Below are 17,475 nucleotides of genomic sequence, written 5' to 3' on the forward strand. Positions count from 1 at the left end.
TATTTCGCCATTGATCATCCCCTTAAGTACACCAAGTCTTCTTAACGGGGACTGTTTCACCATCCCCCCTTTAAGAACGAATTTACATTTTTAAATTCGTCAAAGAGGAGAGAGGAACTGCGAGCAGCTTTACGCGCCGCTAGTTCACTCAATCACTCTAGCACACGTGTTTCCATACAGGGCGCCAAAGATGCCACCTAAAAGGGGCCACGTTGGTGGATCTTCTGCGAAGACGCCCACTCAACCTCACACTAAGCGCACGCGCCGCGGTAATTCGCCGGCCGCGTCTAATGCCTTAGTCCAAACGCCGAAAGCTACTGCTGCTGTCGCGTTAACAGGGCTAAAGGATCCATCCCACTTTAACAGTGAGGATGTTGATCCGTCGCTCATTGGTGACAATAAAAAGTCGACACCGTTGCCATCACCTCAGAGTAGTGATGCGGACAACGAGCTCATGAGGAAGGATGACGGCGCATTATTGCCCATCCAAACTTCTCGCATGGCTCACAACATGGAGACAGCAACATTTGCGAATGCTGTCTCGTCGTCTGCGCTAGAAAGCGCGGCGACAGATAATGAGAGCGCTGCCTGTGAAGCCCGCAGCCGCAGCCGCAGCCGCTTCTCCGTTATGTATAAATACAACGCCTTATTCTCAGACCATAATCCATAATGGTTCTGACATAGAGGATTCGGAGCCTATAGCTCCGCCGACGACACGTGAACGTCCTCAGTCGGTGTCACAAGCCAGTCGTTTTGAACGTGGCTATGTGACGAGTGGTATATCACGAATATACCCTCAATCTAAATGGCCTCTTTAAACCGGCCAAGAGCGTCGCTCCTAGAGCGCGCTCTTGTAGACGAACCATGGAGGGCTCAGGGAAAATCGCTTGGGCGTATTTTCTCGATCCCGGTCGTGTTGCGTTCAAATGAAACGCCCGACCAACACGAGGCGGAATTTCTGCGCCGCATTCATCCGCATTCCGATGCGATGAAACAGCGGTCGCAGCGAATTAATTTCGCCCGCTTGCGTGTGAAGAAATCATGAGCGATACTGCACCCCCTGTTTCTTCTCACAACGCTACTTCTATTAGTCCATTTGAAACTAGCAAAGAGGCCTCAGCTGGTGCTCCTTTTCATAGGCAGCCACCAAGTCGGGCACATCAATACGTAGGCTATCGATCGGTTCCCAAAAGTCAAAAATCTTCGGGTAACCTTTCCATTGGACGAGGATCTGATACCGTTTAAACGAGGCCATTTAGATGGAGGGGGCATTAATGGTGCCACCCGTCATATAGCCACGTTCAAAACGACTGGCTTGTGACACCGACTGAGCACGTTTACGTGTCGTCGGCGGAGCTCTAGGCTCCAAATCCTCTATATGATTATGGTCTGAGCATAAGGCGTTGTGGTTTAATCCAACGGAGAGGCGGCTGTGCCTTTATGGGCAGCGCTCTCATTATCCGTCGCTGCGCTTTCCAGCGCAGACGATGGGACAGCATTCGTAAATGATGCTGTCTCCATGTTGTGAGCCATGAGAGAAGGTTGGATGGGTAATAGTGCGCCATCATCCTTCCCCATGAGCTCGTTGTCCGCATCACTACTATGAGGTGACGGCAACGGTGTCGACTCATTGTAGTCGACAATGAGCGAAGGATCAACATCCTCACTGTTAAAGTGGGATGGATCCTTTATCCCCGTTAACGCGACAGCAGCAGTAGCTGCCGGCGTTTCGACTAAGGCATTGGACGCGGCCGGCGTGTTAACGCGGCGCGTGCGCTTAGTGCGAGGTTGAGTGGGCGTCTTCACAGACGACCCACCAACGTGGCCCCTTTTGGGTGGTATCTTTGGCGCCGTGTATGAAACACAGGTCGCTAGAGTGAATGAGAGAATAGCGGCGCGTAAAGCTGCTCGCAGTTCCTCGTTCCTCTTTGACGAATTTTAAAAATGTAAATTGTTCTTTAAGGGGGGATGGTGTAACGGGCTACAGTTGCCCTAATGTTACACAGTCCCCATTAAGTACACTTGGTGTACTTATGGGGATGGTCGATGACTAAATTAATGTAATTAGACCCAGCACTCGGGTGTGGTTCACATTTGTGAACAACCCTTGTGTATGTTATGCACATGGGTGCATTCACATTAGGAGGGATGACGCCCAGCGTCATCCGTTACGCGAGGTATCTAGAAAGATACGCTCGCAATACATATTAAAGGTTATCTATAGAGATGATATTATAATTGGTAAGAATAGGTATTTATATTTAATACGATTAAATAAAAATCAGTCTGAAACTACTTCCTACTTGGTAAGTGCACACGAGGAGCCGGATCACCGCTCCTGTGACGACACTTAACCAGAGTACTTAGTGCGTTGGGTGAGGTCGCTAACGCGCCCACCGCAACTACCTCACTGCACGCAAGAGAAGCTGGTTAAACCGCTTCCTCGCTGTGCTAGGGTGTGTGCCTAAGTAGAGCGTGGCCGCATTACAACGTGCCCGCCTACACGACTCTAAAGGAATAATTGCAATTTTGCGATATAGCGAAACATTAAAACCGTTTATTTCAATCTGTAGTTTTTATATAATTTAAACAAACAGACGGGGAGGGGTATGGCTATACCAAAAAGGGACTCAGGCTCTTCCTGCCAATTGGCTTCAGGACAATAATCAGCTGAGGGCCAGTCAGGCGACGGTCTCCAACACGCTGATGAGGAAGGCATACCTTCTTCGGCTTTCAGAGGACAGCAACATGAATGCCAACCGCCAGCGTGCAGTCAAGTAATCACTGATTGATTCAGCTCCGCTGGCTTGGTCACTGCCCACCAGGATTGCATCAATCTCAGCGGAGAATTTGTCGGTGGACGTGCAGAGCGAATTCTCGACCGTCTTCGTCCAGGACATGAACCATTTCAGTTTTCCAATGGATCACTCGAATCCTTAAAAGCTCGAAATGGAATCCGCTCTTATTGCCGCTTCAAAAAGAGCGGCTCGGTGGACATGGTTGCTGAGGAGGATGTACTTCCTCCCCTACCTGAATTCCTCAATCAGTTCAAATGAAAAGATTTCTACAACATGGATGATACTGGCTTGTTCTATCGGGTGCAGGTAACCACTCTGCAAAGGACATCAAATATTATTATCTGGTGGCTAATGCATCTTTTCTGTTTCAGGCTGACAACTTGCTTGCAGCGCGGCAGCTGGAGGGGCGGAAGCAAAATAAGAAACGGATAAATGTGTCTGTCTGCTGCAATGGTGATGGGTCCGACAAAATGCCCATATGGATCATTGGCAAGTACGCCACTCCACGCTGCTTCCGTCATGGCAGTCTCCAGATCCTTAGCTGTCAGTATCGCAGCAAAAAGAAGGCCTGGATGACACAAACCATCTTCTTTGAGTGGCTGAGAGACTTCGATCGGAGGATGGCAAACCGCAAGATGATCCTAGACAACTGCAGCGCATACGTCCCGCCGGCTGATCTGCCACAGCGGATCACACTTCGCAACACGAATTCACTACCTTTCGCCCAACATGACGTTAAAAAAGCTTCAGCCTTGCGACCAGGGAATAATACGCAACCTTAAAGCCTACTACCGGCGCAGTTCATCCGTTAACTCCTTCAGGATCTCGATAATGGTGCCGTTGAACCGGCAAAGATTAAAATTCTTCATGTTATCTAGATGTCAGTCTCAGCATGGGCTAACGATGTTCGCACTGAGACCATCGACAACTGTTTTCGGCGCTGCAACATCCGGTCAGAACCAGCTGATGCTGCACAGTCGTCGAGGAGCAGTGCCTCAACAATGAAGTCATGGTGGAACTGGAACATCAGATTGAGCGCTCTAGATATCTCAATCCGCTGGACGTCCGCAACCTGCTAGACTATCCTGCTACATTTTACATTCCAGACGTGAATGATATCATTAAGAACCACCTTCCGTTTCAGCCTGAGGACGATCAGGATGACAGCCAGGAACTGCCTAAGATCACTGTCCTGGATACTCAGAAAGCACTCGAGTTGCTTACGGCATTCTGGCTGCAACAGGATGGCGATGCGCTCGGTTTCCTCAAGTCAGTACAGCAGCTGAAGGACAGGGTTGGAGCTATCCACACAAACCAAATGGTTTAGCCAAACATACTAGATTTCCTCAGACGTGTTTAAGTAGGGCTTTAGATTAATTTACAGTATCCGATTTTTTGTTCAAAAAATTGTATGAAAAATAAATTTAAGGAAATGGGACTTCAAATTGCATTTAATAATTAAATTACAAAGGTGTATTAGTTAATGTATGTGTTCGATCTTGGAACGGATGTGATTATTACTCTAAGTAGGTTATTAATTATCACATTATTATATAAGACAGGTTCTAATGAATATTCACACACCCTTGCTAGTTGTACACCCCGAGACATACAGCTAATCAGAACGCATAGAAATATTAATACACCTCGTGTCCCATAGCTACATAAAAATATAAATGCACCTTGTGCCTCATAGCTAATCAAGGCCTGGTCCGTGTCAAGACACTGTTCGGATACGTAAACTATTGGTTTTGCTTCTGTCTAGACCTACGCACTACACCCCTCAGACCCTCAGAGAAGTCACTTAAGCTGAAGGCGAGTTCAACTTGAAGGAATTCAAGTTGAACTCGCCTTCAGCTTTAATGATTTCTCTTGTGAGGAGAAATTTACAGTGCTAGATATGGACATTCGGTATGACTTCATCCTAGCCTTGGCTCGCTTGTCGAAGAACTCATCGATATCATCGACATATTCTTTCGGCAACGGCCATTGCCTGGTCACACAATACTTGGTGCCAGGTTCGAGGTCAATTTCGTGCCCGATGCCCCTATCTGCTGGTAGGCGGGCTCTCGGTTCTGTGCAGGACACTCGGACGCATGACTACTTGTCGTCGTCCTTTTCACTACCAGTATCCACGAGCTGAGTAGGAACTGGTTACGTTTGACATCCCGTCATTGCACCATCAACTGTGTTCGACACGACATCAGATGCATAAGCCTCTCGCGGAGCACATCCTACCCGGTGTCCTGCGTAGAGTTCGCAACTGCGTGTGTACGCCAGTCTATCCATGGTTGCTGTTTTGCCACAATGGCATGGCGGGAAATGTTCGTGAGAGGAAGTCACCTTACTGCAGCCCGACCTTTTGTGTGCTTAAAGCCACAGGTAAACGGCCCGGGGTTCATGCTTACAATAAGTTGAACACGGCGACTATGCCGGCCCAAACGCCAATCCCGCGGAAAGATGTTTTCATAAACTCCATGGAAAAGTCAACTACCTTTTCCGCGTTGGATTTAAAAGATGGCTACTATCAGGTACGCATGAGAAATTCTGTTGTAGCCGAAACGGCAGTAAGCACCCCAAGCGGAATGCTTTGGGAGTGGCTTGTGGTGCCCCAAGGCTCGAAAAACGCACCAGCGACATTCAACCAAGTGGTGCCTCACGTGATGCGTCAGCACCGTGCCTACGCACCCTATTACTTTGACGATTTATTCGTGCATAGTAGGTTCGAGGACGTCTAGGCGAAATAGACGCGCACAAGCGTCCTTTAGACGCTGTGTTGCAGACTTTAAAGGACGCCCAATTGTACGACATTTTGCAAAACTGCGTCATAGGGGTCCCCGAGATACCTGTGCTGAGCTGCAACGTAGGTACACATGGTGTACGGGCAGATCAAGACAAAGTAACATCGGTAAAGGAATGGCCAATCCCACGACATGTGAAGAATTTGCGCCAATTACTAGGGCTCGCTAATTACTTGCATAAGTACAGCAAGAATAATGCGGAGCAAACTAAACCATTATCTGACTTCCTTAAAAAGGACGTAGAACGGGTTTGTTTAAATGAACAAAAAATGCGTCCACATCAGTGAAGCCGTCTCTTGTAGAGGCATCGGTCTTGGCATTGCCAGACGCGGATAAGCCCTTTAGCGTTGTCTACGATGCAAGCAATTTTGCCATCGAAAGGATGACGACGGCGATAACCATGTCATTTCTTGTTAACCCCTGCTTTTAAAAGCCGCGGAACTGAATTACCCTGTGCATGGAAAGGTGCTACTTGCAATAAAGAATGCTCTTGTCAAGTTTCGAGTGATCCTATTGGGCACCGAAAGACCGACTGCCAAACAAAACGTGCATAGGGTCGCGGCAGATGTATTGCGCACGGTAGCGACTTCTAAATAATGGAGTAAACAATTGCCCTTCATGGAGGCCGCTGTAAAAAAACTGTCCACGCCAGGACGGGTGAGACACCGTTTTATATAAACGGACTACGCCATCCTCGGACGCCAGTCTCGTTTGTGCGCAACCCGAGTCTTAGTGGGAGAGGGCCCCTCGCTAGCAGTGAGCCATCATATGGCCGCGCTTACCGCACTTTTAGCAGATTTTGTCTGGATTGCCCAACTTTATTGGAGTGGCATCCAGCCTATCAGCCGACGGCTTGAACCAAGCCATCGCCGAGGCACTATTGAAGGATTGTTCCTCAACTAAAGCAATTTGGATCGTCTCTTCCATCGACATCGGCACCCTTCTAAAAAGGGGCTGTCGCCGTTGAAGACAAAACAGCGACGGCATTCGCAATTGAGGTGCTTTAGAACGCCTTAAAATCTGCTGAGAAGATAGTGAATCTCTCGGAGATACCGTGGGGCTTTTTCCTTGCCGAATATAAGGATGGAAAGATCCGCGAAGTAGTCGTACCAGTTCCAGAAGAGAACTTGGTGATTTTTTTATCGTCGTTCATATGAGATGAGAGCGTCTTGGAGACGGACAACGGAATTGATTCGTTGCTCAAAGCAGGGATGCCTTGAAGGACAGCCCAATTTATGAAATTCTTTGGAAACATCTTGATGTGTTCCAAGAAGAAGTGCCAAGCCTCATACTAACCGTTAGGAGCATCGGGCACGAAATTTATTTTGAAGCAGGCAATCGCCGTTGCCGAAAGAAAATGTCGATGATACGATGAGTTCTTCGGCACGCGACCAAGGCGGGACATGTACGTGAAAGCAAGTCGCCTCACTTTAGCCCGACCCTCTGTGTGCGTAAAGCCACAGGTGGATGGCGCGTGGTTCACGCTAAAAATAAGCTGAACGCGGCCACCATTACAGCGCAAACGCCAATCCCGCGGATAGATGTTTTGTTGAACTCCATGGGAAATTCAAGTATGTTTTCCGCTTTGGATTTAGATGATGACGACTATCACGTACTCATGAGAGGGTCCAATGTTGCCAAAACGTCACTTAGTATATTCTTTGGGAGTGCCTTGTGTCCCCCCAAGGTTTGAAAACACTCAATTAAGTGGTGGCTCACGTGATGCGTCAGCATCGTTCCTACGCGCCCCATTACTTTGACGATGTATTCGTGCATTAAAGAGTCGAAGATGCGAAATAGAGTCGCACAAGCGTCATTCGTATGCTTCGTTGCAGACTCTGGGTGACGCTTAGTTGTACGTCAACTTGCAAAAGTGCGTCATGGGTGTCCCCGAGGTGTCCCCGAGATACCTTTGTTGGGCTGCATCGTTGGTGCTCATGGTGTACGAGCATACCCAGACAAGTCGAAGGCTGAAAGGAATGGCCAATTCCACGTCGCGTTAAGAATCTGCCCCAATTCTTAGGGCTCCTTATTACTCGCATAAGTACAGCAATAATTATGCAGAGCGGACGGAGCCCTTGTCCGACCTATTTAAAAGGTTGCAGAATAAGTGGTCAAGCAAGTAGATGCGCTCACATCAGTGGAGCAATCTCAGGTTGAGGCATCGGTGTTGGTATTACTGAACACGGACAAGCCCTTAAGCGCTATCGGCGATACAAGAAATCTTGCAGTCTGCAGTGCGATAATGCAGAAGGAGGACTACGTCGTTGAGCGTGTAATCTCTTATCAGTCCTGGCGTTTGAAAGCTGCGGAACTGCGTCACCCGGCGCATGACAAGGACATTAATGTATGCTCTTGTAAGCACGCACCGAACCTTTTGTGATTATACGGATCATGCAGCACTGCGGACCGCGACAAACACGCCGCACCTCTCGCCTAGAATGACAAAATTGCTCACATTCTTCTCTGAATTCAATTGCAAAGTTGAATACAAGCCGGGTAAGTCGAATGTCTTGACTAACGCTTTAACTCGCAGAACCAGACTTCGAGGCAAGACACCAGAAAAGTGTGTCTCGTGCTAAGACACAAGTGAGTCGTCAACGTTTGCAGCTATCACGTGACGAGCTCACTGGTCTGTGAAATAAAGAAGAGCTACAGTCACGACGAACATTGTCGCCTGCTCTTGGATCACTTCAGTGGAATGAAAATCTCCCTTCCGTCGCAACGGAAGGCTAAACTAACTTCAGCGATAGCCTTTTATGGCACCAGCTGCCGCATTGAGATCCCTTAAGAATCTATATCCCACATGACACAGATATCAAGCTGAAGATATTCAGAGTCAATGATGCACCATCGAGTGGGCATCTGGGCCGTGAAAGACATTCTTTCGAGTGTCCGAAGAATTTTGGTGACCACACCTATATTGGTGGGTGCCCAACTATATTCGCTTTTGCGAACATTATCAGGGCACAAAGCCTGCACCGTCCAGCAGTGCGCCATTGAAGCCGCTGCCAATGCCAACGGATTATTGGAAATAGGTTAATCTGACCTTCATGTTTGGCATGCCGCCTGACCACAAGGGTCGGACGGGGCTTGTCATCTTTCTTGATAGACTGAGCAAAATGGTGCATTTAGCACCATGTAGCCAAGGATACAGCTGTCTTGTTCCTGTATCATGTATACCACTGCAAGGGATGCCCGAGTCCATTTTATCGAACCATGATTCACGTTTTATGTCGGCCATTGGCCAACATGTTTTAGAGCTGCTGGGTATCAAGCTCCACATGTCTACAAACCTCGCAAATATGTCATAGGCGAGTTTGATGCTAAATGCGTGAGCGAGGCTCAACGCTAAGAGGATGAGCGATTAGCCATCACACAAAAAGTCCGTGACGCGATAACAAGCGCACAGGACAAGCAAAAAAAGTATGCATACCAAAATGGTCGCAAAAACATAGAGTAGGTTATAGAGTACAATTAAGTACTGCCCCCCTACCTAAAAATGCAGTTTCTGTACTACATGGAGGTACTACGAAATTACTGCCGCGTTTCATCGGCCGTTTCCGGTGGTCGAAGAGGTTGGAGACCTTAATTATAGGCTCACACTCCCGCCGTATATGAAGATGCACCCCGCTTATTACGTGGGTCGTCTGAAGCGGTATGTAAATCTAGAAGAGATCACACATCCCCATTCGTCTACGGAGACCAATGGTGACGCCGACTGTGAGTCGAGCGTCGGTCGGGTGAAGGAGATGGGGAAATACTCCCAACCGAACGATTCCTCCTACCGCGATATGGGCTTATATTGCGAGTAATATCACGCGCGTAACGCGTATCTCTTAGTATCAGCTTCTTCAAAACGTCTAACCGAAGTTTCACCCTTTCATATATCTGGCGATCAGTCGTGAGACTTGATTTTTGATATCCCCGATCCGTCGATCAGCAGCGCTCAGCGCCTCCGATTGAATGGTAGCAGGATAAGCTGTCGTGAGTAGGTGGGCAAAATTGTCACTTCTATCGGGCGCCGCCTGCATCAGTGGGTGCTGCTGGGAATCAACGCTCCCTTGTTAGAGGTTGATTACCCATCGCTCCGTGCAACAAAAGCTTCAAATTCTCGTCCTGTGGAGAGAATACTCGAAGAGTTTCGACTCTTGAAACCGGTCGGCGCCCTGCGTATCGACGTACCGGACCTGGTGTCTGCCTATGAGAAGGAGCATTTATTTTTGCTGCGCTAGTTCCGAACGGACGAGCAGGAGCGACGTGGAGAAGGAGAGTACAGTACCGCGCATCATTCATTCACACACAAACGAGCGAAGTTGATTCGCTGCGACCGCTATTTCGCCACATCGGAATGTGGCTGGAGGCGGCGCAGGAATTCCGCTTCGTAATGGTCGGTTAATTCATATGAATGCAACACGACCGGGATCAGAAAAACACGACCAAGTGTTTTACCTGAGCCTTCACAGAAATATCGATGCCAATAAATATGTACACCTAGAGTAGCACGCTCTAGGAGCGAGCACTAGGTCCATCCGAATAAGGTCATTCGGATGGATGTTGCATCGGTGGTATGCTACCAGTCACATACCCACGTTCGATACGGCTAAATTGTGACACCGTTCACGTACCGTCAGTAGAGCTTTAAGCTCAGGCTCAACTGCGTCAGACCCATTGTGTATGATGCTCTGAACGACACGTGTTCTGGCTCTACCCAACTAAGAAGCAGCTGGATTTTTATAGGCAGCGCTATCCTGATTGGTTGCTGCGCTGGCTAGCACAGACGATGAGACAATTGCTTGATTGAAGTTGGGCGAGTTTGCCTTCGAAACGTTAGCCGTCTTCATGTTAGGAGCAATGAATAAAGTTTGGATTAGAAAATAGCGCCAAGACCCTTCCCATTAGCTCGTTTGGATGGGCAATATAGCGCCAACACCCTTCCCCATTAGCTTGCTGTGCACCAATGAGCGATGGATCTACAACTTCACTGCTAAAGTGGGATGGATCATTAAGTTCAGTCAACAGCGCGACACCAGCATCAGTAGCAGTCGGCGTTGCAACTGAGGCACTACGCGACGGCGGTTATTAATCACTGCGCGTGCGCTTCGTGCGTGTCTTCGTAAACGACTCATCAGCTTGCCCCTCTGACGTCAGGCGCCGAGTGATGACAAAGATGTACACACTGGTCGCTAAGAGTAGTCGAGAGGACTAAAAGCGGCGCGCGAAGCAGCTCGCTGTCCCTCGTTCCTCTCGTTTACGATTTTACAAAATGCAAAATTCGTTCTCTAAGAGGGGGGCTAAAGTTGCCCTTTACTAGACAAAACCCGTTGAGTACACTTGGTGAACATAACAGGATAGTCAATCACTTCATGTGAAGTACTTAGACCTACCACTCGGGTGTAGTTCCCAAAGTGACCCACCTCTGTGTATGTGGTGCAGGTGCATTCACATTAGAAGGGATGACGGCTTGCATCATCCGTGTTCCGAGGCATTCAAATCATACGCTCGCAATGTACGGGTGCACATCTGCAGAGGTGGCATTTTTAATAGGATATAAGATTTTTTTTTAATTCTATTAGTTATAAATCAGTCTTGATACTACTTCCTAGTTATATAACTGCGCACGTGAAGCCGGATTACCACTTCCGTGACGACACTTGTACTAAGGTACTTGGTTCGTTGGGTGCGGACACTTAGACGGCTAAAGGCAGAAGCTGTATTGTTTTATATGAGCTCGGTAACCGAGTATTACATAATGCTAAAAGTGGACCTACTAATGTAGTATTTGCGGTCTTTAAGACCAAATTGCGTCTGCGCTTTATTGGAACATTTACGGTCGTGGCAAAAAAAGGGCTTAGCTTATACACTTATACTCCCCCGCAAGCTGCTTACACACCTAGTGTTCTACGTTGGCTTACTTAAGCCCTATAAGGATCCTTCCCATGTGCATTTTTTTTTTTGGAAGCGCGCACGCCGAGCAAGTCAACTTCACGCAGATTGCTGCATCCTCATCATGATATCCAGCTGGTCCTCTAAGCGAGGTTGATAACGCTCAAATGTCAAAAGCATATATTGGACCGTTCCAAGGGTGCTCTTGGCCCGAGCAAACTTCTAAGTGAGAAGTTGCACCTTGTGCCTTAACATCAAAAGAGACGCCGTCGATATTCTGGCCTCCTTCTGCGTTTCTCGACGAGCACTGGAACCGCCAATTTCTTGTCGAGAGACTTCTTAAGTGAAGTCTTCGCAAGGATCAATATTAGTATCTGGTGAAGTGGCTTGAGTAATCCTCGTCGGAAAAGCTCTTGGGATTATGGCAGACCTGTTCGGCAATATTGCCCTTGCGAAGTTGACATTTTTGAAAGCCGCGCTCAAGGTCTACGTGCGTCAATCGATGCTTCTCACGAATAGAGGTAGGAAAGGATAAATTCTCAGCCTCAATGCTGCTCAGAATTCACGGTTACATGAGCAATAGGAGCCCTAAAGCGTTGGCTAGGCTTGATATCGTAATGTGGCCGATACGCCGCACCATTGGCCTTTGGCCTTCAGATTTGCGAAATCAAAGCGGAGTTCTCGTTAATAGCGAACGTCGCCCACATCGGCCTAGTTTGTAAGAGACAATATATCTTCAACGAAACGGACCCGATGTACCCATTTCAGGAACGAGTCTTCGCTTCGAATTCCGACTCGTTTGCATTTTAAGCAATCGGAACGTCCCTCATAGAGGACACATAGCATCACGTGCTTGATCGCGTAGACGCACTGAATACTGACCTGTGTTTAGAGCAGCGCGTGGAGCAAGCTTCTCCGGCGTAGTCGCCTTGGACAACGACCTATTTACGGCCCGCAACCTCTTGGAGGTACCCTTCCAGATCAGGTGATGTAAATGTATATCCACTCTGCGTTTGCTTTCGCAAGGGCCACAGCCCCGACGACGAGTTGGCTCCTCCCTCGAGCGAGTTCGTCATTATGTTGGCCTCTATGCCCGGTGTCCTGCGCAATGCGGTCAAAGCATCCGTGACACCACGTTCTGAAAAAGAGAAAAAGATTTGAGAGCCTGACTAGACTCGTCTTCACGCCGACGCGTGTTGGGTTCGGGCTCATCACCCGCTTTCTCACACGGAGTGTGGCTCTCTTAGTCTACGAGCTCGTTGTCTTCAAGGACGAAAGCAATGGTCGATGGCCTACGTTTGAATGTCATAAGACAAAGTGATGTAAACACAACCGTAAAGCTAGCTTTCGATATTCAACCTCAACGAGGAAATGCGAGCGAATGTCACACTCAGTATCAACAGTCAGATAGGGAGGTATACTTCGGTTGGTAAACCGTTAGTGTGATACTCCCTCCGTTTGGAATTAAAGGGGACAATTCTGCGTGGGACTTTTGTTCGGAAATAAAGGTGGCATTGTTCACTTTGCGCGTCATTTTGCATAAGTAATGTGAATCGAGTCATATGGATGTGAAATTTATGATTGAGCAAAGGTAGTAATTGTCGATGCTATCAAGTCGATGCAGTGTCCGTCACTGATTATTTCACCGCCTCAATGATCTCGACAGCGCAGGTAAGATGGTCGGGCAAAGGATTCTCATTGATTAGGCGATCTTTCGATAAATAGATAAAAGCTCGTTGATGCAAGCCTGGAACGCGTTCATTCGCAATGTCAAAGACATTGGACGCGAAGCCTGGCTTCGAAGACTTAACGCGATTCGCGTCAAGTTTGATAAACGAACCTTAACCGGTGTAAGATTTAAACTGCATCGGTTGTCTCTTGAGGCATAACTTCCATGGGGTGATCCCTGTCCCTGTTGTGTCGGCAACACGAAACGAGTAAAAGGGGATGTTTATTACCTTTCTTCGCCCTGGGGAGGGCTCGCATCTCTATCGACGATCATGTCCATGTCGACGAGAGATGGTTCTACATTCCAAAGAATCAGCAGAAATATTATCGGTGCCTCGGCGACAGCTTACATACAAGCCGTCGGCCGATAGGCTGGATGCCACTTTAATGAAGTTGGGCAATGCAGACGTGTTATGCTACAAGCGCGATAAGCGTGGCCAAATGATGGCTTGCTGCTATGCCAGAGTCCTTGTTGGAGCTATGTTGCCCAGCAAGAGGACATTCTACCCGAAGGTTGATGGAAGAACAAGCATGCGAGACGCGTGAGTTCTGCATCGACCGCTGAGGGTTCGTGAAATGCAGGAGCGGACGCGGACTCTGAAGCTACCCCTAAGTTCAGAGGTGTCAAAAAAATAGGTATGAGGTCTCGAAATTTCGGACCTCAACCCTGCTGTTCTAAAGCGCTCGAGTACATGGATTTGACCATGTGATAAACATTCTCGTGGATTCAGGTGGATGGCAGAATTTTGTGAAAGTTGCGGGTCTAAACTAGAGACTAGTGATGTATGAGTCGCTTTGCCAGGATGGCAAGCGAGAAGAGGCGAGCGTTCGTTTGGCGAACGACACGCTCCTAAAATCCGAGGGACTTGTAGTTGAACCTGCCTTCAGCTTTCGTGACTTCACCGATAGAGAGAAGCTAGTGGTGCTAGGTATGGAGAGTCCGTATGACCTTATCCTAGGCATGCAATGATTGGCAAGACACCAACCATCGATAGGCTAGCGTACATATATAGTTGTTGACTCTATGCAGGACATCGGAAAGTAAGTTCTCCTGCGAGAGGCTTATGCAACTAACGTCGTGTCCGACACAGTCGAGGGTGCTTCAACGAGATGTCAAACGTCACCAGGTCCCACCCAGAGCCTAGATCCTGAGTATTTGAAAGTGTACAGACATGTCACAAAGGCCTACTTAGCTTGGAGAGACTGGTGTAGTGAGTAGGACAATGAAAAGTAGTCCTGCGACGGAAGGTTTTGCACAGAGCCGAGAGCATGTGGCAATAAATAATGAGCTGACAGGATGTCAAGCGTCGCAAGAACCGAAAAAATAGCCTAGAGCCTGGTGCGTTAGGACGTGGTGCGTTAGCCGAGAGAGCAACGGCACCCACTTCCAGGTCAAAAATTGTGGTGATTCGGAAAACGAGTACCCGACAAATAAGGACGATAAAAGGCACGTAAAAACGAGTGACCTTTGGATCAGTCCCCGCCAAAGAGGACGGGCCTTCAAACAAGATTTTCGAGGCCGTCGAAGACTAGATGGCGGAGGCCTCCTAAGTTGAGGTGCTTTAGCCCGTCTTGGGATCTACCGAGGAGATAGAAAACCTCCGGAGATGTGTTCCTGTCCAAACTTAAGGAAGGAAAGATCCACGAAGTAGTCGCACCAGTTTCAGAAGAGAGCTTGATGGACTGTAACTCGTCGTCCACAATGGACGAGAGTGCTTTGAAAACAGACAAAAATAATTGATTCGCTGCTCAAGGCTGGGATGCCCTGTATGACAGCCCGTTTTCTGAAATTCTGTAGAATACCGTGATGTTTTCCAAAAGAAGTGCCGACCCACCTAACGGCCGATAGAGGCATCAAACGGGAAATTGATTTGGAACCAGCACCAATTATTGTGTATCCAGGCAGTGGCCATTGCCGAAATAACAGGTTGATTATATTGATGAGCTCTTCGACAAGCAAGCCGAGGCATGACATGCACGTGAGTGAAAGTCGCCTCACTTCAATCCTTTTATGTGCGTTTGGATATAAGCGGTAGATCATGCTTACAATTAGCGGAACACGGCTACCAACGCCAATTCCGCGGAAAGATGTCTTGTTGAGCTCCATGGGAAAGTCAACTATCCACTTCATGTTGAATTAAAAGATGGCTACTATCAGGTACTCAGAAGAGAGTTCGATATAGCCAAAACAGCAGTAAGCACCCCAAATAGGTATGCTGTGGAAGTGGCTTGTGGCGCCACAATAGTTAAAATGCGCACCGGCGACATTCAACTGAGTGGTGGCTCACATGATGCGGCTATCATAGGCGAGAGGTGCGGTGAGTTTATTTCGGTCCGTAGTGATACGTGACCGCATAAACCACAAATGGTCGGTGCCCAACACGTGCAGTCGAAAAAAACACGATCATAATTGATTGAAAGTAGCACCTTGCCATGCGCCGGATAATATAGTTTCGCAGCTTTCAATCGCCGGGCTTGGTAAGAAATGACACGGTCAAATGCCATAGTCATCCTTCTGCATTAGCACACTGCAGATTGCAAAATTTCTTGCATCACAGACGACGCTTAAAGTCTTATCCGTGTTCAGTAATTCCAACACCGATTCCTTTCAAGAGATTGCTCAACTGACGTGAACGCATTTGCATTTTCTGACCAACCCTATTCTGCAACCTTTGAAGGGAAACAGGCTTGGGTTGTCCGCTCTGCATAATAAACTTATGCAAGTAATTAGCGAGTCCTGAGAATTGGCGCAGATTCATCACGCGACATGTGATTGACTATTCCTTTACAGGCTTCACCTGTTGCGGGTCCGCTCGTACACCATGTGTATCTGCGATGCAGCCCAGCACAGATATCTCGAAAACTTTTATGATGCACTTTTGTAAGATGATGTAAAATTGAGCGTCACCCAGAGTCTTCAACACAGTGTCCAAATGACGCTTGTGCGACTCTATTTTGCAATCCGTTTACGGCTCTACTTTCCACGAATACATCGTAAAAAATGGGTATATGGAGCTCTTCAGCTTGAGATTTGTGTCGTGAGAGACAAGGTATCACATGGCGACAGCTGATGCCATAACAGGTCATCGCTGTAGCTAAACAAACTTAGCTTAGCCTTCAGATGCGATGGAAGTGAGACCTTTCGTCCACCGAAGTGATCCAACAACAGGCGACAATGTTCATCCTGACTGTAGCTCTCCTTTGTTTCGGAGGCCAGCAAGCTCGTCACGGGACAGACCTTTATGGCTACCAACGTTGACGACTCAACTTATGCCTTAGTACAAGACACACTTTCCTGGTGTATAAATTGCGTCGAAGTCTGGGTCTTAGCGAAAAGTGTCAGCCAAGTCATTCAACTTCAAAATAAATTCAGAGAAGAACAGAATTTGCGCCGTAAAAATACATTCTTTCGAGTATCAGAGAATTTTAAAGGAGAAATCTAAACAGGGCAACTTTAGCCTGTTACAAATGGAAGTATCGATATATCATTTTTCTCAACGTTTTAAATGCTACCAAGCAAATTATATTGATGGATGGGCAACTATAATTGTGTGAACGGTGTCAGCGCACAAGCCTGCACCGTCAAGCAGTGCGCCATTAAATCCGCTGCCGATTCCAACGGATTGTTGGGAGTCGGTCAGTCTTGACTTCATCATTGGTATGGCAAGGGTAATACAAGGCTTATTGTTGTCTTTCTAGACAGACTGAGCAAAATGGTGCATCTGGCACTATGTGGTACCACTACCCTCAGGCAAGATGCAAGCTCTCTTGTTCCTGGATCACGTGTTACACGGGATGCTCGAATGCATAGTATCGGACCGGGATCCGCGTTTTACGCCTGTTTTTTTACGTCATGTGTTTCAGCTGCTGAGTAGCGAGCTGCACATGCCAACAGCAGATCATCGCCAGATCGCTGACCAAACAGAACGTGACAATCGATTCATGGTAAATGTATGGCGTACGATAGCGACTACTTCAGAATGGAGCAAACATTTGCCCCTTGTGGAATTCGCTATACAACTTAGCGTTTGTAAGAAAAAATGGCGAGTTTTTAGCACATCTCGTAATTCGCTTGAGTGAACTGCACACGACCAAAGTGTCGCAGTGAAGAAAATCTTGGCACTATAAACTTTTTCGGGCTCAAAACCGTTAGTCTTGTAAAAAAATGCGTGTTAAGGATAAGTTGAAGTGCGGTTGCTGGAGCAGGTATCTGACCGCCGGTCTTAGGACGGATGGCACAAGATGCACGAGGATGGATGGTA

The sequence above is a fragment of the Bremia lactucae genome, linkage group LG16 (genome assembly GCF_004359215.1).
Source record: "Bremia lactucae strain SF5 linkage group LG16, whole genome shotgun sequence".
Classification (NCBI taxonomy): Eukaryota; Oomycota; class Peronosporomycetes; order Peronosporales; family Peronosporaceae; genus Bremia; species Bremia lactucae.